This window comes from Phyllobates terribilis, unplaced genomic scaffold, assembly GCF_046119375.1.
Source record: "Phyllobates terribilis strain yellow unplaced genomic scaffold, ASM4611937v1 Scaffold_682__1_contigs__length_827410, whole genome shotgun sequence".
NCBI classification, from domain to species: domain Eukaryota; kingdom Metazoa; phylum Chordata; class Amphibia; order Anura; family Dendrobatidae; genus Phyllobates; species Phyllobates terribilis.
Genome location: NW_027363442.1, coordinates 604,033 through 628,259, shown reverse-complemented (window position 1 = coordinate 628,259; position 24,227 = coordinate 604,033). Strand labels below are relative to the sequence as shown.

At 44.8% G+C, this 24,227-nt stretch overlaps 19 non-coding genes across 19 annotated transcripts; all 19 read right to left on the bottom strand.

Annotated features, from left to right (window-relative positions):
- Positions 1 to 454: 454 nt before the first annotated feature.
- LOC141235580 (U2 spliceosomal RNA) lies at positions 455 to 645 on the bottom strand. The gene has a single exon (XR_012301351.1). It is a non-coding gene; the product is annotated as a U2 spliceosomal RNA (small nuclear RNA).
- A 1,115-nt stretch (positions 646 to 1,760) lies between these two features.
- LOC141235728 (U2 spliceosomal RNA) lies at positions 1,761 to 1,949 on the bottom strand. The gene has a single exon (XR_012301495.1). It is a non-coding gene; the product is annotated as a U2 spliceosomal RNA (small nuclear RNA).
- A 1,106-nt stretch (positions 1,950 to 3,055) lies between these two features.
- Positions 3,056 to 3,246, bottom strand: LOC141235707 (U2 spliceosomal RNA). The gene has a single exon (XR_012301474.1). It is a non-coding gene; the product is annotated as a U2 spliceosomal RNA (small nuclear RNA).
- Positions 3,247 to 4,352: 1,106 nt separating this feature from the next.
- LOC141235579 (U2 spliceosomal RNA) lies at positions 4,353 to 4,543 on the bottom strand. Its single transcript, XR_012301350.1, has one exon. It is a non-coding gene; the product is annotated as a U2 spliceosomal RNA (small nuclear RNA).
- A 1,115-nt stretch (positions 4,544 to 5,658) lies between these two features.
- On the bottom strand, positions 5,659 to 5,849 carry LOC141235723 (U2 spliceosomal RNA). The gene has a single exon (XR_012301490.1). It is a non-coding gene; the product is annotated as a U2 spliceosomal RNA (small nuclear RNA).
- A 1,109-nt stretch (positions 5,850 to 6,958) lies between these two features.
- On the bottom strand, positions 6,959 to 7,149 carry LOC141235578 (U2 spliceosomal RNA). The gene has a single exon (XR_012301349.1). It is a non-coding gene; the product is annotated as a U2 spliceosomal RNA (small nuclear RNA).
- Positions 7,150 to 8,264: 1,115 nt separating this feature from the next.
- On the bottom strand, positions 8,265 to 8,455 carry LOC141235722 (U2 spliceosomal RNA). Its single transcript, XR_012301489.1, has one exon. It is a non-coding gene; the product is annotated as a U2 spliceosomal RNA (small nuclear RNA).
- Positions 8,456 to 9,573: 1,118 nt separating this feature from the next.
- Positions 9,574 to 9,764, bottom strand: LOC141235577 (U2 spliceosomal RNA). The gene has a single exon (XR_012301348.1). It is a non-coding gene; the product is annotated as a U2 spliceosomal RNA (small nuclear RNA).
- A 1,115-nt stretch (positions 9,765 to 10,879) lies between these two features.
- On the bottom strand, positions 10,880 to 11,070 carry LOC141235576 (U2 spliceosomal RNA). Its single transcript, XR_012301347.1, has one exon. It is a non-coding gene; the product is annotated as a U2 spliceosomal RNA (small nuclear RNA).
- A 1,115-nt stretch (positions 11,071 to 12,185) lies between these two features.
- LOC141235574 (U2 spliceosomal RNA) lies at positions 12,186 to 12,376 on the bottom strand. The gene has a single exon (XR_012301345.1). It is a non-coding gene; the product is annotated as a U2 spliceosomal RNA (small nuclear RNA).
- A 1,115-nt stretch (positions 12,377 to 13,491) lies between these two features.
- LOC141235572 (U2 spliceosomal RNA) lies at positions 13,492 to 13,682 on the bottom strand. Its single transcript, XR_012301344.1, has one exon. It is a non-coding gene; the product is annotated as a U2 spliceosomal RNA (small nuclear RNA).
- Positions 13,683 to 14,797: 1,115 nt separating this feature from the next.
- Positions 14,798 to 14,988, bottom strand: LOC141235571 (U2 spliceosomal RNA). Its single transcript, XR_012301343.1, has one exon. It is a non-coding gene; the product is annotated as a U2 spliceosomal RNA (small nuclear RNA).
- Positions 14,989 to 16,103: 1,115 nt separating this feature from the next.
- Positions 16,104 to 16,294, bottom strand: LOC141235570 (U2 spliceosomal RNA). The gene has a single exon (XR_012301342.1). It is a non-coding gene; the product is annotated as a U2 spliceosomal RNA (small nuclear RNA).
- Positions 16,295 to 17,409: 1,115 nt separating this feature from the next.
- Positions 17,410 to 17,600, bottom strand: LOC141235569 (U2 spliceosomal RNA). The gene has a single exon (XR_012301341.1). It is a non-coding gene; the product is annotated as a U2 spliceosomal RNA (small nuclear RNA).
- A 1,115-nt stretch (positions 17,601 to 18,715) lies between these two features.
- LOC141235716 (U2 spliceosomal RNA) lies at positions 18,716 to 18,906 on the bottom strand. The gene has a single exon (XR_012301483.1). It is a non-coding gene; the product is annotated as a U2 spliceosomal RNA (small nuclear RNA).
- Positions 18,907 to 20,021: 1,115 nt separating this feature from the next.
- LOC141235715 (U2 spliceosomal RNA) lies at positions 20,022 to 20,212 on the bottom strand. Its single transcript, XR_012301482.1, has one exon. It is a non-coding gene; the product is annotated as a U2 spliceosomal RNA (small nuclear RNA).
- Positions 20,213 to 21,327: 1,115 nt separating this feature from the next.
- Positions 21,328 to 21,518, bottom strand: LOC141235568 (U2 spliceosomal RNA). Its single transcript, XR_012301340.1, has one exon. It is a non-coding gene; the product is annotated as a U2 spliceosomal RNA (small nuclear RNA).
- Positions 21,519 to 22,633: 1,115 nt separating this feature from the next.
- On the bottom strand, positions 22,634 to 22,824 carry LOC141235567 (U2 spliceosomal RNA). Its single transcript, XR_012301339.1, has one exon. It is a non-coding gene; the product is annotated as a U2 spliceosomal RNA (small nuclear RNA).
- Positions 22,825 to 23,939: 1,115 nt separating this feature from the next.
- LOC141235566 (U2 spliceosomal RNA) lies at positions 23,940 to 24,130 on the bottom strand. Its single transcript, XR_012301338.1, has one exon. It is a non-coding gene; the product is annotated as a U2 spliceosomal RNA (small nuclear RNA).
- Between the last annotated feature and the right edge of the window lie 97 nt (positions 24,131 to 24,227).

The window sequence follows — 24,227 nt, the reverse complement described above, 5'->3', positions numbered from 1 at the left end:
ATTTTAAGCGCAGCAGAGTAACCAGCGCACATACCTGTTAGCTCAGGTGAGTTTAAAAGGCTGCTGTTGATAACAAGGGCATTTGCTAAATAGATGGTGTGTGTGCAACAATATACTGAAAGGTCAATTATATTGTGCAGCTTATCTCACCACCTGTAGTTATTTAGGTGAAAGCTCCAAAATGCTTGCCTAATATGTCTGTTTATCCAAAAGGAAGTAAAAAGGGAGAGCTAGAAAGATAGCATTGCATCACATTACATGGCAATGCAATGCACAGTTGCTGAAGTTGAACCAAAATGAGCTTGTAATCTGGCTTCTGCAACTTTGAACATGAAAAATCCAATGAGGAGAAGAAAAGCAAAGCCAAAGAGTCCATCCCAAAATCCGACAAACAAGCAAAATGAACAAAAAACATTGAATTCAATTCTTTCTGATTTTAGAAACTGCATTAAAGAAGGGGTGCACCGGTCCTGGAGATACTGCAATACCAGGTCAATGCGTGGAGTGGACAGAGCAAGCTCTTTTTCCATCTCCCTGTTCTAAAAATCCATTTAATATATGGTCCCCAGATAGGGGACGTATCAGATATTAAACTGATAAGAACAGATACTACACTTGATCTTAGCCAAAAGGCCGAGAAGCGATAACCAGAATTGGTTTCAAACTACGGAGCCACCCAAGGATCCTGAAAAGTCCATTTGTGGAGATGAGCTCCTGGACTCCCTTTAAGAAGACATGTTGTCAACCTCTAGATCCCTTACATGCCTGCACTTTTCGGCTTGCTGCTGCTGCAATCCACGCATTTTAGATCTGCATAACTCCACCTCTTTAAACACAGCACCTTCACCCCCTGCTGTTCCCACCCGCCTCAACACCGTTGGAAGGGAGGAGAACCAATTAAGGCGGGGGGTGGGGTGGAACGAGCAGCTGTCTACCCTTAGCAGGAGGGCTCCTGATTACATACCTCTCCTGCTGCTGCTGCTGCTGGCTGTCCAGCAGCAGACTGAAGGTGGCTGCTGCTGTGCACAGGTATATAAAGGCTCAGAGCCTATTATGACACGCGCAGCCAGCGTTCCATTGCCACATTCCATCTACTGCAGGCAGGATACCTGGCTGGCTGAATGTCGCTGAGAAGCTCACAGAGACCGCCATAAGCAACAGTTTAACAGAATGCCACAGACTAATCAACCAAACTTTTTGGGTTGGGTTCTCTTTTATAGTCTGCAGGCATTAAATGAAAGAAGTCAGTGTTCCAGCAGAAGGAGACAACGTTTCAGAAAAGGCATTGTAGCAAACCAAAAAAGAAATTTTAAGCGCAGCAGAGTAACCAGCGCACATACCTGTTAGCTCAGGTGAGTTTAAAAGGCTGCTGTTGATAACAAGGGCATTTGCTAAATAGATGGTGTGTGTGCAACAATATACTGAAAGGTCAATTATATTGTGCAGCTTATCTCACCACCTGTAGTTATTTAGGTGAAAGCTCCAAAATGCTTGCCTAATATGTCTGTTTATCCAAAAGGAAGTAAAAAGGGAGAGCTAGAAAGATAGCATTGCATCACATTACATGGCAATGCAATGCACAGTTGCTGAAGTTGAACCAAAATGAGCTTGTAATCTGGCTTCTGCAACTTTGAACATGAAAAATCCAATGAGGAGAAGAAAAGCAAAGCCAAAGAGTCCATCCCAAAATCCGACAAACAAGCAAAATGAACAAAAAACATTGAATTCAATTCTTTCTGATTTTAGAAACTGCATTAAAGAAGGGGTGCACCGGTCCTGGAGATACTGCAATACCAGGTCAGCGTGGAGTGGACAGAGCAAGCTCTTTTTCCATCTCCCTGTTCTAAAAATCCATTTAATATATGGTCCCCAGATAGGGGACGTATCAGATATTAAACTGATAAGAACAGATACTACACTTGATCTTAGCCAAAAGGCCGAGAAGCGATAACCAGAATTGGTTTCAAACTACGGAGCCACCCAAGGATCCTGAAAAGTCCATTTGTGGAGATGAGCTCCTGGACTCCCGTTAAGAAGACATGTTGTCAACCTCTAGATCCCTTACATGCCTGCACTTTTCGGCTTGCTGCTGCTGCAATCCACGCGTTTTAGATCTGCATAACTCCACCTCTTTAAACACAGCACCTTCACCCCCTGCTGTCCCCACCCGCCTCAACACCGTTGGAAGGGAGGAGAACCAATTAAGGCGGGGGGTGGGGTGGAACGAGCAGCTGTCTACCCTTAGCAGGAGGGCTCCTGATTACATACCTCTCCTGCTGCTGCTGCTGCTGGCTGTCCAGCAGCAGACTGAAGGTGGCTGCTGCTGTGCACAGGTATATAAAGGCTCAGAGCCTATTATGACACGCGCAGCCAGCGTTCCATTGCCACATTCCATCTACTGCAGGCAGGATACCTGGCTGGCTGGAGAAGCTCACAGAGACCGCCATAAGCAACAGTTTAACAGAATGCCACAGACTAATCAACCAAACTTTTTGGGTTGGGTTCTCTTTTATAGTCTGCAGGCATTAAATGAAAGAAGTCAGTGTTCCAGCAGAAGGAGACAACGTTTCAGAAAAGGCATTGTAGCAAACCAAAAAAGAAATTTTAAGCGCAGCAGAGTAACCAGCGCACATACCTGTTAGCTCAGGTGAGTTTAAAAGGCTGCTGTTGATAACAAGGGCATTTGCTAAATAGATGGTGTGTGTGCAACAATATACTGAAAGGTCAATTATATTGTGCAGCTTATCTCACCACCTGTAGTTATTTAGGTGAAAGCTCCAAAATGCTTGCCTAATATGTCTGTTTATCCAAAAGGAAGTAAAAAGGGAGAGCTAGAAAGATAGCATTGCATCACATTACATGGCAATGCAATGCACAGTTGCTGAAGTTGAACCAAAATGAGCTTGTAATCTGGCTTCTGCAACTTTGAACATGAAAAATCCAATGAGGAGAAGAAAAGCAAAGCCAAAGAGTCCATCCCAAAATCCGACAAACAAGCAAAATGAACAAAAAACATTGAATTCAATTCTTTCTGATTTTAGAAACTGCATTAAAGAAGGGGTGCACCGGTCCTGGAGATACTGCAATACCAGGTCAATGCGTGGAGTGGACAGAGCAAGCTCTTTTTCCATCTCCCTGTTCTAAAAATCCATTTAATATATGGTCCCCAGATAGGGGACGTATCAGATATTAAACTGATAACAACAGATACTACACTTGATCTTAGCCAAAAGGCCGAGAAGCGATAACCAGAATTGGTTTCAAACTACGGAGCCACCCAAGGATCCTGAAAAGTCCATTTGTGGAGATGAGCTCCTGGACTCCCGTTAAGAAGACATGTTGTCAACCTCTAGATCCCTTACATGCCTGCACTTTTCGGCTTGCTGCTGCTGCAATCCACGCGTTTTAGATCTGCATAACTCCACCTCTTTAAACACAGCACCTTCACCCCCTGCTGTCCCCACCCGCCTCAACACCGTTGGAAGGGAGGAGAACCAATTAAGGCGGGGGGTGGGGTGAAACGAGCAGCTGTCTAACCTTAGCAGGAGGGCTCCTGATTACATACCTCTCCTGCTGCTGCTGCTGCTGGCTGTCCAGCAGCAGACTGAAGGTGGCTGCTGCTGTGCACAGGTATATAAAGGCTCAGAGCCTATTATGACACGCGCAGCCAGCGTTCCATTGCCACATTCCATCTACTGCAGGCAGGATACCTGGCTGGCTGGAGAAGCTCACAGAGACCGCCATAAGCAACAGTTTAACAGAATGCCACAGACTAATCAACCAAACTTTTTGGGTTGGGTTCTCTTTTATAGTCTGCAGGCATTAAATGAAAGAAGTCAGTGTTCCAGCAGAAGGAGACAACGTTTCAGAAAAGGCATTGTAGCAAACCAAAAAAGAAATTTTAAGCGCAGCAGAGTAACCAGCGCACATACCTGTTAGCTCAGGTGAGTTTAAAAGGCTGCTGTTGATAACAAGGGCATTTGCTAAATAGATGGTGTGTGTGCAACAATATACTGAAAGGTCAATTATATTGTGCAGCTTATCTCACCACCTGTAGTTATTTAGGTGAAAGCTCCAAAATGCTTGCCTAATATGTCTGTTTATCCAAAAGGAAGTAAAAAGGGAGAGCTAGAAAGATAGCATTGCATCACATTACATGGCAATGCAATGCACAGTTGCTGAAGTTGAACCAAAATGAGCTTGTAATCTGGCTTCTGCAACTTTGAACATGAAAAATCCAATGAGGAGAAGAAAAGCAAAGCCAAAGAGTCTATCCCCAAATCCGACAAACAAGCAAAATGAACAAAAAACATTGAATTCAATTCTTTCTGATTTTAGAAACTGCATTAAAGAAGGGGTGCACCGGTCCTGGAGATACTGCAATACCAGGTCAATGCGTGGAGTGGACAGAGCAAGCTCTTTTTCCATCTCCCTGTTCTAAAAATCCATTTAATATATGGTCCCCAGATAGGGGACGTATCAGATATTAAACTGATAAGAACAGATACTACACTTGATCTTAGCCAAAAGGCCGAGAAGCGATAACCAGAATTGGTTTCAAACTACGGAGCCACTCAAGGATCCTGAAAAGTCCATTTGTGGAGATGAGCTCCTGGACTCCCGTTAAGAAGACATGTTGTCAACCTCTAGATCCCTTACATGCCTGCACTTTTCGGCTTGCTGCTGCTGCAATCCACGCGTTTTAGATCTGCATAACTCCACCTCTTTAAACACAGCACCTTCACCCCCTGCTGTTCCCACCCGCCTCAACACCGTTGGAAGGGAGGAGAACCAATTAAGGCGGGGGGTGGGGTGGAACGAGCAGCTGTCTACCCTTAGCAGGAGGGCTCCTGATTACATACCTCTCCTGCTGCTGCTGCTGCTGGCTGTCCAGCAGCAGACTGAAGGTGGCTGCTGCTGTGCACAGGTATATAAAGGCTCAGAGCCTATTATGACACGCGCAGCCAGCGTTCCATTGCCACATTCCATCTACTGCAGGCAGGATACCTGGCTGGCTGAATGTCGCTGAGAAGCTCACAGAGACCGCCATAAGCAACAGTTTAACAGAATGCCACAGACTAATCAACCAAACTTTTTGGGTTGGGTTCTCTTTTATAGTCTGCAGGCATTAAATGAAAGAAGTCAGTGTTCCAGCAGAAGGAGACAACGTTTCAGAAAAGGCATTGTAGCAAACCAAAAAAGAAATTTTAAGCGCAGCAGAGTAACCAGCGCACATACCTGTTAGCTCAGGTGAGTTTAAAAGGCTGCTGTTGATAACAAGGGCATTTGCTAAATAGATGGTGTGTGTGCAACAATATACTGAAAGGTCAATTATATTGTGCAGCTTATCTCACCACCTGTAGTTATTTAGGTGAAAGCTCCAAAATGCTTGCCTAATATGTCTGTTTATCCAAAAGGAAGTAAAAAGGGAGAGCTAGAAAGATAGCATTGCATCACATTACATGGCAATGCAATGCACAGTTGCTGAAGTTGAACCAAAATGAGCTTGTAATCTGGCTTCTGCAACTTTGAACATGAAAAATCCAATGAGGAGAAGAAAAGCAAAGCCAAAGAGTCCATCCCAAAATCCGACAAACAAGCAAAATGAACAAAAAACATTGAATTCAATTCTTTCTGATTTTAGAAACTGCATTAAAGAAGGGGTGCACCGGTCCTGGAGATACTGCAATACCAGGTCAATGCGTGGAGTGGACAGAGCAAGCTCTTTTTCCATCTCCCTGTTCTAAAAATCCATTTAATATATGGTCCCCAGATAGGGGACGTATCAGATATTAAACTGATAAGAACAGATACTACACTTGATCTTAGCCAAAAGTCCGAGAAGCGATAACCAGAATTGGTTTCAAACTACGGAGCCACCCAAGGATCCTGAAAAGTCCATTTGTGGAGATGAGCTCCTGGACTCCCGTTAAGAAGACATGTTGTCAACCTCTAGATCCCTTACATGCCTGCACTTTTCGGCTTGCTGCTGCTGCTGCAATCCACGCGTTTTAGATCTGCATAACTCCACCTCTTTAAACACAGCACCTTCACCCCCTGCTGTTTCCACCCGCCTCAACACCGTTGGAAGGGAGGAGAACCAATTAAGGCGGGGGGTGGGGTGGAACGAGCAGCTGTCTACCCTTAGCAGGAGGGCTCCTGATTACATACCTCTCCTGCTGCTGCTGCTGCTGGCTGTCCAGCAGCAGACTGAAGGTGGCTGCTGCTGTGCACAGGTATATAAAGGCTCAGAGCCTATTATGACACGCGCAGCCAGCGTTCCATTGCCACATTCCATCTACTGCAGGCAGGATACCTGGCTGGCTGGAGAAGCTCACAGAGACCGCCATAAGCAACAGTTTAACAGAATGCCACAGACTAATCAACCAAACTTTTTGGGTTGGGTTCTCTTTTATAGTCTGCAGGCATTAAATGAAAGAAGTCAGTGTTCCAGCAGAAGGAGACAACGTTTCAGAAAAGGCATTGTAGCAAACCAAAAAAGAAATTTTAAGCGCAGCAGAGTAACCAGCGCACATACCTGTTAGCTCAGGTGAGTTTAAAAGGCTGCTGTTGATAACAAGGGCATTTGCTAAATAGATGGTGTGTGTGCAACAATATACTGAAAGGTCAATTATATTGTGCAGCTTATCTCACCACCTGTAGTTATTTAGGTGAAAGCTCCAAAATGCTTGCCTAATATGTCTGTTTATCCAAAAGGAAGTAAAAAGGGAGAGCTAGAAAGATAGCATTGCATCACATTACATGGCAATGCAATGCACAGTTGCTGAAGTTGAACCAAAATGAGCTTGTAATCTGGCTTCTGCAACTTTGAACATGAAAAATCCAATGAGGAGAAGAAAAGCAAAGCCAAAGAGTCCATCCCCAAATCCGACAAACAAGCAAAATGAACAAAAAACATTGAATTCAATTCTTTCTGATTTTAGAAACTGCATTAAAGAAGGGGTGCACCGGTCCTGGAGATACTGCAATACCAGGTCAATGCGTGGAGTGGACAGAGCAAGCTCTTTTTCCATCTCCCTGTTCTAAAAATCCATTTAATATATGGTCCCCAGATAGGGGACGTATCAGATATTAAACTGATAAGAACAGATACTACACTTGATCTTAGCCAAAAGGCCGAGAAGCGATAACCAGAATTGGTTTCAAACTACGGAGCCACTCAAGGATCCTGAAAAGTCCATTTGTGGAGATGAGCTCCTGGACTCCCGTTAAGAAGACATGTTGTCAACCTCTAGATCCCTTACATGCCTGCACTTTTCGGCTTGCTGCTGCTGCAATCCACGCGTTTTAGATCTGCATAACTCCACCTCTTTAAACACAGCACCTTCACCCCCTGCTGTTCCCACCCGCCTCAACACCGTTGGAAGGGAGGAGAACCAATTAAGGCGGGGGGTGGGGTGGAACGAGCAGCTGTCTACCCTTAGCAGGAGGGCTCCTGATTACATACCTCTCCTGCTGCTGCTGCTGCTGGCTGTCCAGCAGCAGACTGAAGGTGGCTGCTGCTGTGCACAGGTATATAAAGGCTCAGAGCCTATTATGACACGCGCAGCCAGCGTTCCATTGCCACATTCCATCTACTGCAGGCAGGATACCTGGCTGGCTGAATGTCGCTGAGAAGCTCACAGAGACCGCCATAAGCAACAGTTTAACAGAATGCCACAGACTAATCAACCAAACTTTTTGGGTTGGGTTCTCTTTTATAGTCTGCAGGCATTAAATGAAAGAAGTCAGTGTTCCAGCAGAAGGAGACAACGTTTCAGAAAAGGCATTGTAGCAAACCAAAAAAGAAATTTTAAGCGCAGCAGAGTAACCAGCGCACATACCTGTTAGCTCAGGTGAGTTTAAAAGGCTGCTGTTGATAACAAGGGCATTTGCTAAATAGATGGTGTGTGTGCAACAATATACTGAAAGGTCAATTATATTGTGCAGCTTATCTCACCACCTGTAGTTATTTAGGTGAAAGCTCCAAAATGCTTGCCTAATATGTCTGTTTATCCAAAAGGAAGTAAAAAGGGAGAGCTAGAAAGATAGCATTGCATCACATTACATGGCAATGCAATGCACAGTTGCTGAAGTTGAACCAAAATGAGCTTGTAATCTGGCTTCTGCAACTTTGAACATGAAAAATCCAATGAGGAGAAGAAAAGCAAAGCCAAAGAGTCCATCCCAAAATCCGACAAACAAGCAAAATGAACAAAAAACATTGAATTCAATTCTTTCTGATTTTAGAAACTGCATTAAAGAAGGGGTGCACCGGTCCTGGAGATACTGCAATACCAGGTCAATGCGTGGAGTGGACAGAGCAAGCTCTTTTTCCATCTCCCTGTTCTAAAAATCCATTTAATATATGGTCCCCAGATAGGGGACGTATCAGATATTAAACTGATAAGAACAGATACTACACTTGATCTTAGCCAAAAGTCCGAGAAGCGATAACCAGAATTGGTTTCAAACTACGGAGCCACCCAAGGATCCTGAAAAGTCCATTTGTGGAGATGAGCTCCTGGACTCCCGTTAAGAAGACATGTTGTCAACCTCTAGATCCCTTACATGCCTGCACTTTTCGGCTTGCTGCTGCTGCTGCAATCCACGCGTTTTAGATCTGCATAACTCCACCTCTTTAAACACAGCACCTTCACCCCCTGCTGTTTCCACCCGCCTCAACACCGTTGGAAGGGAGGAGAACCAATTAAGGCGGGGGGTGGGGTGGAACGAGCAGCTGTCTACCCTTAGCAGGAGGGCTCCTGATTACATACCTCTCCTGCTGCTGCTGCTGCTGGCTGTCCAGCAGCAGACTGAAGGTGGCTGCTGCTGTGCACAGGTATATAAAGGCTCAGAGCCTATTATGACACGCGCAGCCAGCGTTCCATTGCCACATTCCATCTACTGCAGGCAGGATACCTGGCTGGCTGAATGTCGCTGAGAAGCTCACAGAGACCGCCATAAGCAACAGTTTAACAGAATGCCACAGACTAATCAACCAAACTTTTTGGGTTGGGTTCTCTTTTATAGTCTGCAGGCATTAAATGAAAGAAGTCAGTGTTCCAGCAGAAGGAGACAACGTTTCAGAAAAGGCATTGTAGCAAACCAAAAAAGAAATTTTAAGCGCAGCAGAGTAACCAGTGCACATACCTGTTAGCTCAGGTGAGTTTAAAAGGCTGCTGTTGATAACAAGGGCATTTGCTAAATAGATGGTGTGTGTGCAACAATATACTGAAAGGTCAATTATATTGTGCAGCTTATCTCACCACCTGTAGTTATTTAGGTGAAAGCTCCAAAATGCTTGCCTAATATGTCTGTTTATCCAAAAGGAAGTAAAAAGGGAGAGCTAGAAAGATAGCATTGCATCACATTACATGGCAATGCAATGCACAGTTGCTGAAGTTGAACCAAAATGAGCTTGTAATCTGGCTTCTGCAACTTTGAACATGAAAAATCCAATGAGGAGAAGAAAAGCAAAGCCAAAGAGTCCATCCCAAAATCCGACAAACAAGCAAAATGAACAAAAAACATTGAATTCAATTCTTTCTGATTTTAGAAACTGCATTAAAGAAGGGGTGCACCGGTCCTGGAGATACTGCAATACCAGGTCAATGCGTGGAGTGGACAGAGCAAGCTCTTTTTCCATCTCCCTGTTCTAAAAATCCATTTAATATATGGTCCCCAGATAGGGGACGTATCAGATATTAAACTGATAAGAACAGATACTACACTTGATCTTAGCCAAAAGGCCGAGAAGCGATAACCAGAATTGGTTTCAAACTACGGAGCCACCCAAGGATCCTGAAAAGTCCATTTGTGGAGATGAGCTCCTGGACTCCCGTTAAGAAGACATGTTGTCAACCTCTAGATCCCTTACATGCCTGCACTTTTCGGCTTGCTGCTGCTGCAATCCACGCGTTTTAGATCTGCATAACTCCACCTCTTTAAACACAGCACCTTCACCCCCTGCTGTTCCCACCCGCCTCAACACCGTTGGAAGGGAGGAGAACCAATTAAGGCGGGGGGTGGGGTGGAACGAGCAGCTGTCTACCCTTAGCAGGAGGGCTCCTGATTACATACCTCTCCTGCTGCTGCTGCTGCTGGCTGTCCAGCAGCAGACTGAAGGTGGCTGCTGCTGTGCACAGGTATATAAAGGCTCAGAGCCTATTATGACACGCGCAGCCAGCGTTCCATTGCCACATTCCATCTACTGCAGGCAGGATACCTGGCTGGCTGAATGTCGCTGAGAAGCTCACAGAGACCGCCATAAGCAACAGTTTAACAGAATGCCACAGACTAATCAACCAAACTTTTTGGGTTGGGTTCTCTTTTATAGTCTGCAGGCATTAAATGAAAGAAGTCAGTGTTCCAGCAGAAGGAGACAACGTTTCAGAAAAGGCATTGTAGCAAACCAAAAAAGAAATTTTAAGCGCAGCAGAGTAACCAGCGCACATACCTGTTAGCTCAGGTGAGTTTAAAAGGCTGCTGTTGATAACAAGGGCATTTGCTAAATAGATGGTGTGTGTGCAACAATATACTGAAAGGTCAATTATATTGTGCAGCTTATCTCACCACCTGTAGTTATTTAGGTGAAAGCTCCAAAATGCTTGCCTAATATGTCTGTTTATCCAAAAGGAAGTAAAAAGGGAGAGCTAGAAAGATAGCATTGCATCACATTACATGGCAATGCAATGCACAGTTGCTGAAGTTGAACCAAAATGAGCTTGTAATCTGGCTTCTGCAACTTTGAACATGAAAAATCCAATGAGGAGAAGAAAAGCAAAGCCAAAGAGTCCATCCCAAAATCCGACAAACAAGCAAAATGAACAAAAAACATTGAATTCAATTCTTTCTGATTTTAGAAACTGCATTAAAGAAGGGGTGCACCGGTCCTGGAGATACTGCAATACCAGGTCAATGCGTGGAGTGGACAGAGCAAGCTCTTTTTCCATCTCCCTGTTCTAAAAATCCATTTAATATATGGTCCCCAGATAGGGGACGTATCAGATATTAAACTGATAAGAACAGATACTACACTTGATCTTAGCCAAAAGGCCGAGAAGCGATAACCAGAATTGGTTTCAAACTACGGAGCCACCCAAGGATCCTGAAAAGTCCATTTGTGGAGATGAGCTCCTGGACTCCCTTTAAGAAGACATGTTGTCAACCTCTAGATCCCTTACATGCCTGCACTTTTCGGCTTGCTGCTGCTGCAATCCACGCATTTTAGATCTGCATAACTCCACCTCTTTAAACACAGCACCTTCACCCCCTGCTGTTCCCACCCGCCTCAACACCGTTGGAAGGGAGGAGAACCAATTAAGGCGGGGGGTGGGGTGGAACGAGCAGCTGTCTACCCTTAGCAGGAGGGCTCCTGATTACATACCTCTCCTGCTGCTGCTGCTGCTGGCTGTCCAGCAGCAGACTGAAGGTGGCTGCTGCTGTGCACAGGTATATAAAGGCTCAGAGCCTATTATGACACGCGCAGCCAGCGTTCCATTGCCACATTCCATCTACTGCAGGCAGGATACCTGGCTGGCTGAATGTCGCTGAGAAGCTCACAGAGACCGCCATAAGCAACAGTTTAACAGAATGCCACAGACTAATCAACCAAACTTTTTGGGTTGGGTTCTCTTTTATAGTCTGCAGGCATTAAATGAAAGAAGTCAGTGTTCCAGCAGAAGGAGACAACGTTTCAGAAAAGGCATTGTAGCAAACCAAAAAAGAAATTTTAAGCGCAGCAGAGTAACCAGCGCACATACCTGTTAGCTCAGGTGAGTTTAAAAGGCTGCTGTTGATAACAAGGGCATTTGCTAAATAGATGGTGTGTGTGCAACAATATACTGAAAGGTCAATTATATTGTGCAGCTTATCTCACCACCTGTAGTTATTTAGGTGAAAGCTCCAAAATGCTTGCCTAATATGTCTGTTTATCCAAAAGGAAGTAAAAAGGGAGAGCTAGAAAGATAGCATTGCATCACATTACATGGCAATGCAATGCACAGTTGCTGAAGTTGAACCAAAATGAGCTTGTAATCTGGCTTCTGCAACTTTGAACATGAAAAATCCAATGAGGAGAAGAAAAGCAAAGCCAAAGAGTCCATCCCAAAATCCGACAAACAAGCAAAATGAACAAAAAACATTGAATTCAATTCTTTCTGATTTTAGAAACTGCATTAAAGAAGGGGTGCACCGGTCCTGGAGATACTGCAATACCAGGTCAATGCGTGGAGTGGACAGAGCAAGCTCTTTTTCCATCTCCCTGTTCTAAAAATCCATTTAATATATGGTCCCCAGATAGGGGACGTATCAGATATTAAACTGATAAGAACAGATACTACACTTGATCTTAGCCAAAAGGCCGAGAAGCGATAACCAGAATTGGTTTCAAACTACGGAGCCACCCAAGGATCCTGAAAAGTCCATTTGTGGAGATGAGCTCCTGGACTCCCGTTAAGAAGACATGTTGTCAACCTCTAGATCCCTTACATGCCTGCACTTTTCGGCTTGCTGCTGCTGCAATCCACGCGTTTTAGATCTGCATAACTCCACCTCTTTAAACACAGCACCTTCACCCCCTGCTGTTCCCACCCGCCTCAACACCGTTGGAAGGGAGGAGAACCAATTAAGGCGGGGGGTGGGGTGGAACGAGCAGCTGTCTATCCTTAGCAGGAGGGCTCCTGATTACATACCTCTCCTGCTGCTGCTGCTGCTGGCTGTCCAGCAGCAGACTGAAGGTGGCTGCTGCTGTGCACAGGTATATAAAGGCTCAGAGCCTATTATGACACGCGCAGCCAGCGTTCCATTGCCACATTCCATCTACTGCAGGCAGGATACCTGGCTGGCTGAATGTCGCTGAGAAGCTCACAGAGACCGCCATAAGCAACAGTTTAACAGAATGCCACAGACTAATCAACCAAACTTTTTGGGTTGGGTTCTCTTTTATAGTCTGCAGGCATTAAATGAAAGAAGTCAGTGTTCCAGCAGAAGGAGACAACGTTTCAGAAAAGGCATTGTAGCAAACCAAAAAAGAAATTTTAAGCGCAGCAGAGTAACCAGCGCACATACCTGTTAGCTCAGGTGAGTTTAAAAGGCTGCTGTTGATAACAAGGGCATTTGCTAAATAGATGGTGTGTGTGCAACAATATACTGAAAGGTCAATTATATTGTGCAGCTTATCTCACCACCTGTAGTTATTTAGGTGAAAGCTCCAAAATGCTTGCCTAATATGTCTGTTTATCCAAAAGGAAGTAAAAAGGGAGAGCTAGAAAGATAGCATTGCATCACATTACATGGCAATGCAATGCACAGTTGCTGAAGTTGAACCAAAATGAGCTTGTAATCTGGCTTCTGCAACTTTGAACATGAAAAATCCAATGAGGAGAAGAAAAGCAAAGCCAAAGAGTCCATCCCAAAATCCGACAAACAAGCAAAATGAACAAAAAACATTGAATTCAATTCTTTCTGATTTTAGAAACTGCATTAAAGAAGGGGTGCACCGGTCCTGGAGATACTGCAATACCAGGTCAATGCGTGGAGTGGACAGAGCAAGCTCTTTTTCCATCTCCCTGTTCTAAAAATCCATTTAATATATGGTCCCCAGATAGGGGACGTATCAGATATTAAACTGATAAGAACAGATACTACACTTGATCTTAGCCAAAAGGCCGAGAAGCGATAACCAGAATTGGTTTCAAACTACGGAGCCACCCAAGGATCCTGAAAAGTCCATTTGTGGAGATGAGCTCCTGGACTCCCGTTAAGAAGACATGTTGTCAACCTCTAGATCCCTTACATGCCTGCACTTTTCGGCTTGCTGCTGCTGCAATCCACGCGTTTTAGATCTGCATAACTCCACCTCTTTAAACACAGCACCTTCACCCCCTGCTGTTCCCACCCGCCTCAACACCGTTGGAAGGGAGGAGAACCAATTAAGGCGGGGGGTGGGGTGGAACGAGCAGCTGTCTACGCTTAGCAGGAGGGCTCCTGATTACATACCTCTCCTGCTGCTGCTGCTGCTGGCTGTCCAGCAGCAGACTGAAGGTGGCTGCTGCTGTGCACAGGTATATAAAGGCTCAGAGCCTATTATGACACGCGCAGCCAGCGTTCCATTGCCACATTCCATCTACTGCAGGCAGGATACCTGGCTGGCTGAATGTCGCTGAGAAGCTCACAGAGACCGCCATAAGCAACAGTTTAACAGAATGCCACAGACTAATCAACCAAACTTTTTGGGTTGGGTTCTCTTTTATAGTCTGCAGGCATTAAATGAAAGAAGTCAGTGTTCCAGCAGAAGGAGACAACGTTTCAGAAAAGGCATTGTAGCAAACCAAAAAAGAAATTTTAAGCGCAGCAGAGTAACCAGCGCACATACCTGTTAGCTCAGGTGAGTTTAAAAGGCTGCTGTTGATAACAAGGGCATTTGCTAAATAGATGGTGTGTGTGCAACAATATACTGAAAGGTCAATTATATTGTGCAGCTTATCTCACCACCTGTAGTTATTTAGGTGAAAGCTCCAAAATGCTTGCCTAATATGTCTGTTTATCCAAAAGGAAGTAAAAAGGGAGAGCTAGAAAGATAGCATTGCATCACATTACATGGCAATGCAATGCACAGTTGCTGAAGTTGAACCAAAATGAGCTTGTAATCTGGCTTCTGCAACTTTGAACATGAAAAATCCAATGAGGAGAAGAAAAGCAAAGCCAAAGAGTCCATCCCAAAATCCGACAAACAAGCAAAATGAACAAAAAACATTGAATTCAATTCTTTCTGATTTTAGAAACTGCATTAAAGAAGGGGTGCACCGGTCCTGGAGATACTGCAATACCAGGTCAATGCGTGGAGTGGACAGAGCAAGCTCTTTTTCCATCTCCCTGTTCTAAAAATCCATTTAATATATGGTCCCCAGATAGGGGACGTATCAGATATTAAACTGATAAGAACAGATACTACACTTGATCTTAGCCAAAAGGCCGAGAAGCGATAACCAGAATTGGTTTCAAACTACGGAGCCACCCAAGGATCCTGAAAAGTCCATTTGTGGAGATGAGCTCCTGGACTCCCGTTAAGAAGACATGTTGTCAACCTCTAGATCCCTTACATGCCTGCACTTTTCGGCTTGCTGCTGCTGCAATCCACGCGTTTTAGATCTGCATAACTCCACCTCTTTAAACACAGCACCTTCACCCCCTGCTGTTCCCACCCGCCTCAACACCGTTGGAAGGGAGGAGAACCAATTAAGGCGGGGGGTGGGGTGGAACGAGCAGCTGTCTATCCTTAGCAGGAGGGCTCCTGATTACATACCTCTCCTGCTGCTGCTGCTGCTGGCTGTCCAGCAGCAGACTGAAGGTGGCTGCTGCTGTGCACAGGTATATAAAGGCTCAGAGCCTATTATGACACGCGCAGCCAGCGTTCCATTGCCACATTCCATCTACTGCAGGCAGGATACCTGGCTGGCTGAATGTCGCTGAGAAGCTCACAGAGACCGCCATAAGCAACAGTTTAACAGAATGCCACAGACTAATCAACCAAACTTTTTGGGTTGGGTTCTCTTTTATAGTCTGCAGGCATTAAATGAAAGAAGTCAGTGTTCCAGCAGAAGGAGACAACGTTTCAGAAAAGGCATTGTAGCAAACCAAAAAAGAAATTTTAAGCGCAGCAGAGTAACCAGCGCACATACCTGTTAGCTCAGGTGAGTTTAAAAGGCTGCTGTTGATAACAAGGGCATTTGCTAAATAGATGGTGTGTGTGCAACAATATACTGAAAGGTCAATTATATTGTGCAGCTTATCTCACCACCTGTAGTTATTTAGGTGAAAGCTCCAAAATGCTTGCCTAATATGTCTGTTTATCCAAAAGGAAGTAAAAAGGGAGAGCTAGAAAGATAGCATTGCATCACATTACATGGCAATGCAATGCACAGTTGCTGAAGTTGAACCAAAATGAGCTTGTAATCTGGCTTCTGCAACTTTGAACATGAAAAATCCAATGAGGAGAAGAAAAGCAAAGCCAAAGAGTCCATCCCAAAATCCGACAAACAAGCAAAATGAACAAAAAACATTGAATTCAATTCTTTCTGATTTTAGAAACTGCATTAAAGAAGGGGTGCACCGGTCCTGGAGATACTGCAATACCAGGTCAATGCGTGGAGTGGACAGAGCAAGCTCTTTTTCCATCTCCCTGTTCTAAAAATCCATTTAATATATGGTCCCCAGATAGGGGACGTATCAGATATTAAACTGATAAGAACAGATACTACACTTGATCTTAGCCAAAAGGCCGAGAAGCGATAACCAGAATTGGTTTCAAACTACGGAGCCACCCAAGGATCCTGAAAAGTCCATTTGTGGAGATGAGCTCCTGGACTCCCGTTAAGAAGACATGTTGTCAACCTCTAGATCCCTTACATGCCTGCACTTTTCGGCTTGCTGCTGCTGCAATCCACGCGTTTTAGATCTGCATAACTCCACCTCTTTAAACACAGCACCTTCACCCCCTGCTGTTCCCACCCGCCTCAACACCGTTGGAAGGGAGGAGAACCAATTAAGGCGGGGGGTGGGGTGGAACGAGCAGCTGTCTACGCTTAGCAGGAGGGCTCCTGATTACATACCTCTCCTGCTGCTGCTGCTGCTGGCTGTCCAGCAGCAGACTGAAGGTGGCTGCTGCTGTGCACAGGTATATAAAGGCTCAGAGCCTATTATGACACGCGCAGCCAGCGTTCCATTGCCACATTCCATCTACTGCAGGCAGGATACCTGGCTGGCTGAATGTCGCTGAGAAGCTCACAGAGACCGCCATAAGCAACAGTTTAACAGAATGCCACAGACTAATCAACCAAACTTTTTGGGTTGGGTTCTCTTTTATAGTCTGCAGGCATTAAATGAAAGAAGTCAGTGTTCCAGCAGAAGGAGACAACGTTTCAGAAAAGGCATTGTAGCAAACCAAAAAAGAAATTTTAAGCGCAGCAGAGTAACCAGCGCACATACCTGTTAGCTCAGGTGAGTTTAAAAGGCTGCTGTTGATAACAAGGGCATTTGCTAAATAGATGGTGTGTGTGCAACAATATACTGAAAGGTCAATTATATTGTGCAGCTTATCTCACCACCTGTAGTTATTTAGGTGAAAGCTCCAAAATGCTTGCCTAATATGTCTGTTTATCCAAAAGGAAGTAAAAAGGGAGAGCTAGAAAGATAGCATTGCATCACATTACATGGCAATGCAATGCACAGTTGCTGAAGTTGAACCAAAATGAGCTTGTAATCTGGCTTCTGCAACTTTGAACATGAAAAATCCAATGAGGAGAAGAAAAGCAAAGCCAAAGAGTCCATCCCAAAATCCGACAAACAAGCAAAATGAACAAAAAACATTGAATTCAATTCTTTCTGATTTTAGAAACTGCATTAAAGAAGGGGTGCACCGGTCCTGGAGATACTGCAATACCAGGTCAATGCGTGGAGTGGACAGAGCAAGCTCTTTTTCCATCTCCCTGTTCTAAAAATCCATTTAATATATGGTCCCCAGATAGGGGACGTATCAGATATTAAACTGATAAGAACAGATACTACACTTGATCTTAGCCAAAAGGCCGAGAAGCGATAACCAGAATTGGTTTCAAACTACGGAGCCACCCAAGGATCCTGAAAAGTCCATTTGTGGAGATGAGCTCCTGGACTCCCGTTAAGAAGACATGTTGTCAACCTCTAGATCCCTTACATGCCTGCACTTTTCGGCTTGCTGCTGCTGCAATCCACGCGTTTTAGATCTGCATAACTCCACCTCTTTAAACACAGCACCTTCACCCCCTGCTGTTCCCACCCGCCTCAACACCGTTGGAAGGGAGGAGAACCAATTAAGGCGGGGGGTGGGGTGGAACGAGCAGCTGTCTACCCTTAGCAGGAGGGCTCCTGATTACATACCTCTCCTGCTGCTGCTGCTGCTGGCTGTCCAGCAGCAGACTGAAGGTGGCTGCTGCTGTGCACAGGTATATAAAGGCTCAGAGCCTATTATGACACGCGCAGCCAGCGTTCCATTGCCACATTCCATCTACTGCAGGCAGGATACCTGGCTGGCTGAATGTCGCTGAGAAGCTCACAGAGACCGCCATAAGCAACAGTTTAACAGAATGCCACAGACTAATCAACCAAACTTTTTGGGTTGGGTTCTCTTTTATAGTCTGCAGGCATTAAATGAAAGAAGTCAGTGTTCCAGCAGAAGGAGACAACGTTTCAGAAAAGGCATTGTAGCAAACCAAAAAAGAAATTTTAAGCGCAGCAGAGTAACCAGCGCACATACCTGTTAGCTCAGGTGAGTTTAAAAGGCTGCTGTTGATAACAAGGGCATTTGCTAAATAGATGGTGTGTGTGCAACAATATACTGAAAGGTCAATTATATTGTGCAGCTTATCTCACCACCTGTAGTTATTTAGGTGAAAGCTCCAAAATGCTTGCCTAATATGTCTGTTTATCCAAAAGGAAGTAAAAAGGGAGAGCTTGAAAGATAGCATTGCATCACATTACATGGCAATGCAATGCACAGTTGCTGAAGTTGAACCAAAATGAGCTTGTAATCTGGCTTCTGCAACTTTGAACATGAAAAATCCAATGAGGAGAAGAAAAGCAAAGCCAAAGAGTCCATCCCAAAATCCGACAAACAAGCAAAATGAACAAAAAACATTGAATTCAATTCTTTCTGATTTTAGAAACTGCATTAAAGAAGGGGTGCACCGGTCCTTGAGATACTGCAATACCAGGTCAATGCGTGGAGTGGACAGAGCAAGCTCTTTTTCCATCTCCCTGTTCTAAAAATCCATTTAATATATGGTCCCCAGATAGGGGACGTATCAGATATTAAACTGATAAGAACAGATACTACACTTGATCTTAGCCAAAAGGCCGAGAAGCGATAACCAGAATTGGTTTCAAACTACGGAGCCACCCAAGGATCCTGAAAAGTCCATTTGTGGAGATGAGCTCCTGGACTCCCGTTAAGAAGACATGTTGTCAACCTCTAGATCCCTTACATGCCTGCACTTTTCGGCTTGCTGCTGCTGCAATCCACGCGTTTTAGATCTGCATAACTCCACCTCTTTAAACACAGCACCTTCACCCCCTGCTGTTCCCACCCGCCTCAACACCGTTGGAAGGGAGGAGAACCAATTAAGGCGGGGGGTGGGGTGGAACGAGCAGCTGTCTACCCTTAGCAGGAGGGCTCCTGATTACATACCTCTCCTGCTGCTGCTGCTGCTGGCTGTCCAGCAGCAGACTGAAGGTGGCTGCTGCTGTGCACAGGTATATAAAGGCTCAGAGCCTATTATGACACGCGCAGCCAGCGTTCCATTGCCACATTCCATCTACTGCAGGCAGGATACCTGGCTGGCTGAATGTCGCTGAGAAGCTCACAGAGACCGCCATAAGCAACAGTTTAACAGAATGCCACAGACTAATCAACCAAACTTTTTGGGTTGGGTTCTCTTTTATAGTCTGCAGGCATTAAATGAAAGAAGTCAGTGTTCCAGCAGAAGGAGACAACGTTTCAGAAAAGGCATTGTAGCAAACCAAAAAAGAAATTTTAAGCGCAGCAGAGTAACCAGCGCACATACCTGTTAGCTCAGGTGAGTTTAAAAGGCTGCTGTTGATAACAAGGGCATTTGCTAAATAGATGGTGTGTGTGCAACAATATACTGAAAGGTCAATTATATTGTGCAGCTTATCTCACCACCTGTAGTTATTTAGGTGAAAGCTCCAAAATGCTTGCCTAATATGTCTGTTTATCCAAAAGGAAGTAAAAAGGGAGAGCTAGAAAGATAGCATTGCATCACATTACATGGCAATGCAATGCACAGTTGCTGAAGTTGAACCAAAATGAGCTTGTAATCTGGCTTCTGCAACTTTGAACATGAAAAATCCAATGAGGAGAAGAAAAGCAAAGCCAAAGAGTCCATCCCAAAATCCGACAAACAAGCAAAATGAACAAAAAACATTGAATTCAATTCTTTCTGATTTTAGAAACTGCATTAAAGAAGGGGTGCACCGGTCCTTGAGATACTGCAATACCAGGTCAATGCGTGGAGTGGACAGAGCAAGCTCTTTTTCCATCTCCCTGTTCTAAAAATCCATTTAATATATGGTCCCCAGATAGGGGACGTATCAGATATTAAACTGATAAGAACAGATACTACACTTGATCTTAGCCAAAAGGCCGAGAAGCGATAACCAGAATTGGTTTCAAACTACGGAGCCACCCAAGGATCCTGAAAAGTCCATTTGTGGAGATGAGCTCCTGGACTCCCGTTAAGAAGACATGTTGTCAACCTCTAGATCCCTTACATGCCTGCACTTTTCGGCTTGCTGCTGCTGCAATCCACGCGTTTTAGATCTGCATAACTCCACCTCTTTAAACACAGCACCTTCACCCCCTGCTGTTCCCACCCGCCTCAACACCGTTGGAAGGGAGGAGAACCAATTAAGGCGGGGGGTGGGGTGGAACGAGCAGCTGTCTACCCTTAGCAGGAGGGCTCCTGATTACATACCTCTCCTGCTGCTGCTGCTGCTGGCTGTCCAGCAGCAGACTGAAGGTGGCTGCTGCTGTGCACAGGTATATAAAGGCTCAGAGCCTATTATGACACGCGCAGCCAGCGTTCCATTGCCACATTCCATCTACTGCAGGCAGGATACCTGGCTGGCTGAATGTCGCTGAGAAGCTCACAGAGACCGCCATAAGCAACAGTTTAACAGAATGCCACAGACTAATCAACCAAACTTTTTGGGTTGGGTTCTCTTTTATAGTCTGCAGGCATTAAATGAAAGAAGTCAGTGTTCCAGCAGAAGGAGACAACGTTTCAGAAAAGGCATTGTAGCAAACCAAAAAAGAAATTTTAAGCGCAGCAGAGTAACCAGCGCACATACCTGTTAGCTCAGGTGAGTTTAAAAGGCTGCTGTTGATAACAAGGGCATTTGCTAAATAGATGGTGTGTGTGCAACAATATACTGAAAGGTCAATTATATTGTGCAGCTTATCTCACCACCTGTAGTTATTTAGGTGAAAGCTCCAAAATGCTTGCCTAATATGTCTGTTTATCCAAAAGGAAGTAAAAAGGGAGAGCTAGAAAGATAGCATTGCATCACATTACATGGCAATGCAATGCACAGTTGCTGAAGTTGAACCAAAATGAGCTTGTAATCTGGCTTCTGCAACTTTGAACATGAAAAATCCAATGAGGAGAAGAAAAGCAAAGCCAAAGAGTCCATCCCAAAATCCGACAAACAAGCAAAATGAACAAAAAACATTGAATTCAATTCTTTCTGATTTTAGAAACTGCATTAAAGAAGGGGTGCACCGGTCCTGGAGATACTGCAATACCAGGTCAATGCGTGGAGTGGACAGAGCAAGCTCTTTTTCCATCTCCCTGTTCTAAAAATCCATTTAATATATGGTCCCCAGATAGGGGACGTATCAGATATTAAACTGATAAGAACAGATACTACACTTGATCTTAGCCAAAAGGCCGAGAAGCGATAACCAGAATTGGTTTCAAACTACGGAGCCACCCAAGGATCCTGAAAAGTCCATTTGTGGAGATGAGCTCCTGGACTCCCGTTAAGAAGACATGTTGTCAACCTCTAGATCCCTTACATGCCTGCACTTTTCGGCTTGCTGCTGCTGCAATCCACGCGTTTTAGATCTGCATAACTCCACCTCTTTAAACACAGCACCTTCACCCCCTGCTGTTCCCACCCGCCTCAACACCGTTGGAAGGGAGGAGAACCAATTAAGGCGGGGGGTGGGGTGGAACGAGCAGCTGTCTATCCTTAGCAGGAGGGCTCCTGATTACATACCTCTCCTGCTGCTGCTGCTGCTGGCTGTCCAGCAGCAGACTGAAGGTGGCTGCTGCTGTGCACAGGTATATAAAGGCTCAGAGCCTATTATGACACGCGCAGCCAGCGTTCCATTGCCACATTCCATCTACTGCAGGCAGGATACCTGGCTGGCTGAATGTCGCTGAGAAGCTCACAGAGACCGCCATAAGCAACAGTTTAACAGAATGCCACAGACTAATCAACCAAACTTTTTGGGTTGGGTTCTCTTTTATAGTCTGCAGGCATTAAATGAAAGAAGTCAGTGTTCCAGCAGAAGGAGACAACGTTTCAGAAAAGGCATTGTAGCAAACCAAAAAAGAAATTTTAAGCGCAGCAGAGTAACCAGCGCACATACCTGTTAGCTCAGGTGAGTTTAAAAGGCTGCTGTTGATAACAAGGGCATTTGCTAAATAGATGGTGTGTGTGCAACAATATACTGAAAGGTCAATTATATTGTGCAGCTTATCTCACCACCTGTAGTTATTTAGGTGAAAGCTCCAAAATGCTTGCCTAATATGTCTGTTTATCCAAAAGGAAGTAAAAAGGGAGAGCTAGAAAGATAGCATTGCATCACATTACATGGCAATGCAATGCACAGTTGCTGAAGTTGAACCAAAATGAGCTTGTAATCTGGCTTCTGCAACTTTGAACATGAAAAATCCAATGAGGAGAAGAAAAGCAAAGCCAAAGAGTCCATCCCAAAATCCGACAAACAAGCAAAATGAACAAAAAACATTGAATTCAATTCTTTCTGATTTTAGAAACTGCATTAAAGAAGGGGTGCACCGGTCCTGGAGATACTGCAATACCAGGTCAATGCGTGGAGTGGACAGAGCAAGCTCTTTTTCCATCTCCCTGTTCTAAAAATCCATTTAATATATGGTCCCCAGATAGGGGACGTATCAGATATTAAACTGATAAGAACAGATACTACACTTGATCTTAGCCAAAAGGCCGAGAAGCGATAACCAGAATTGGTTTCAAACTACGGAGCCACCCAAGGATCCTGAAAAGTCCATTTGTGGAGATGAGCTCCTGGACTCCCGTTAAGAAGACATGTTGTCAACCTCTAGATCCCTTACATGCCTGCACTTTTCGGCTTGCTGCTGCTGCAATCCACGCGTTTTAGATCTGCATAACTCCACCTCTTTAAACACAGCACCTTCACCCCCTGCTGTTCCCACCCGCCTCAACACCGTTGGAAGGGAGGAGAACCAATTAAGGCGGGGGGTGGGGTGGAACGAGCAGCTGTCTACCCTTAGCAGGAGGGCTCCTGATTACATACCTCTCCTGCTGCTGCTGCTGCTGGCTGTCCAGCAGCAGACTGAAGGTGGCTGCTGCTGTGCACAGGTATATAAAGGCTCAGAGCCTATTATGACACGCGCAGCCAGCGTTCCATTGCCACATTCCATCTACTGCAGGCAGGATACCTGGCTGGCTGAATGTCGCTGAGAAGCTCACAGAGACCGCCATAAGCAACAGTTTAACAGAATGCCACAGACTAATCAACCAAACTTTTTGGGTTGGGTTCTCTTTTATAGTCTGCAGGCATTAAATGAAAGAAGTCAGTGTTCCAGCAGAAGGAGACAACGTTTCAGAAAAGGCATTGTAGCAAACCAAAAAAGAAATTTTAAGCGCAGCAGAGTAACCAGCGCACATACCTGTTAGCTCAGGTGAGTTTAAAAGGCTGCTGTTGATAACAAGGGCATTTGCTAAATAGATGGTGTGTGTGCAACAATATACTGAAAGGTCAATTATATTGTGCAGCTTATCTCACCACCTGTAGTTATTTAGGTGAAAGCTCCAAAATGCTTGCCTAATATGTCTGTTTATCCAAAAGGAAGTAAAAAGGGAGAGCTAGAAAGATAGCATTGCATCACATTACATGGCAATGCAATGCACAGTTGCTGAAGTTGAACCAAAATGAGCTTGTAATCTGGCTTCTGCAACTTTGAACATGAAAAATCCAATGAGGAGAAGAAAAGCAAAGCCAAAGAGTCCATCCCAAAATCCGACAAACAAGCAAAATGAACAAAAAACATTGAATTCAATTCTTTCTGATTTTAGAAACTGCATTAAAGAAGGGGTGCACCGGTCCTGGAGATACTGCAATACCAGGTCAATGCGTGGAGTGGACAGAGCAAGCTCTTTTTCCATCTCCCTGTTCTAAAAATCCATTTAATATATGGTCCCCAGATAGGGGACGTATCAGATATTAAACTGATAAGAACAGATACTACACTTGATCTTAGCCAAAAGGCCGAGAAGCGATAACCAGAATTGGTTTCAAACTACGGAGCCACCCAAGGATCCTGAAAAGTCCATTTGTGGAGATGAGCTCCTGGACTCCCGTTAAGAAGACATGTTGT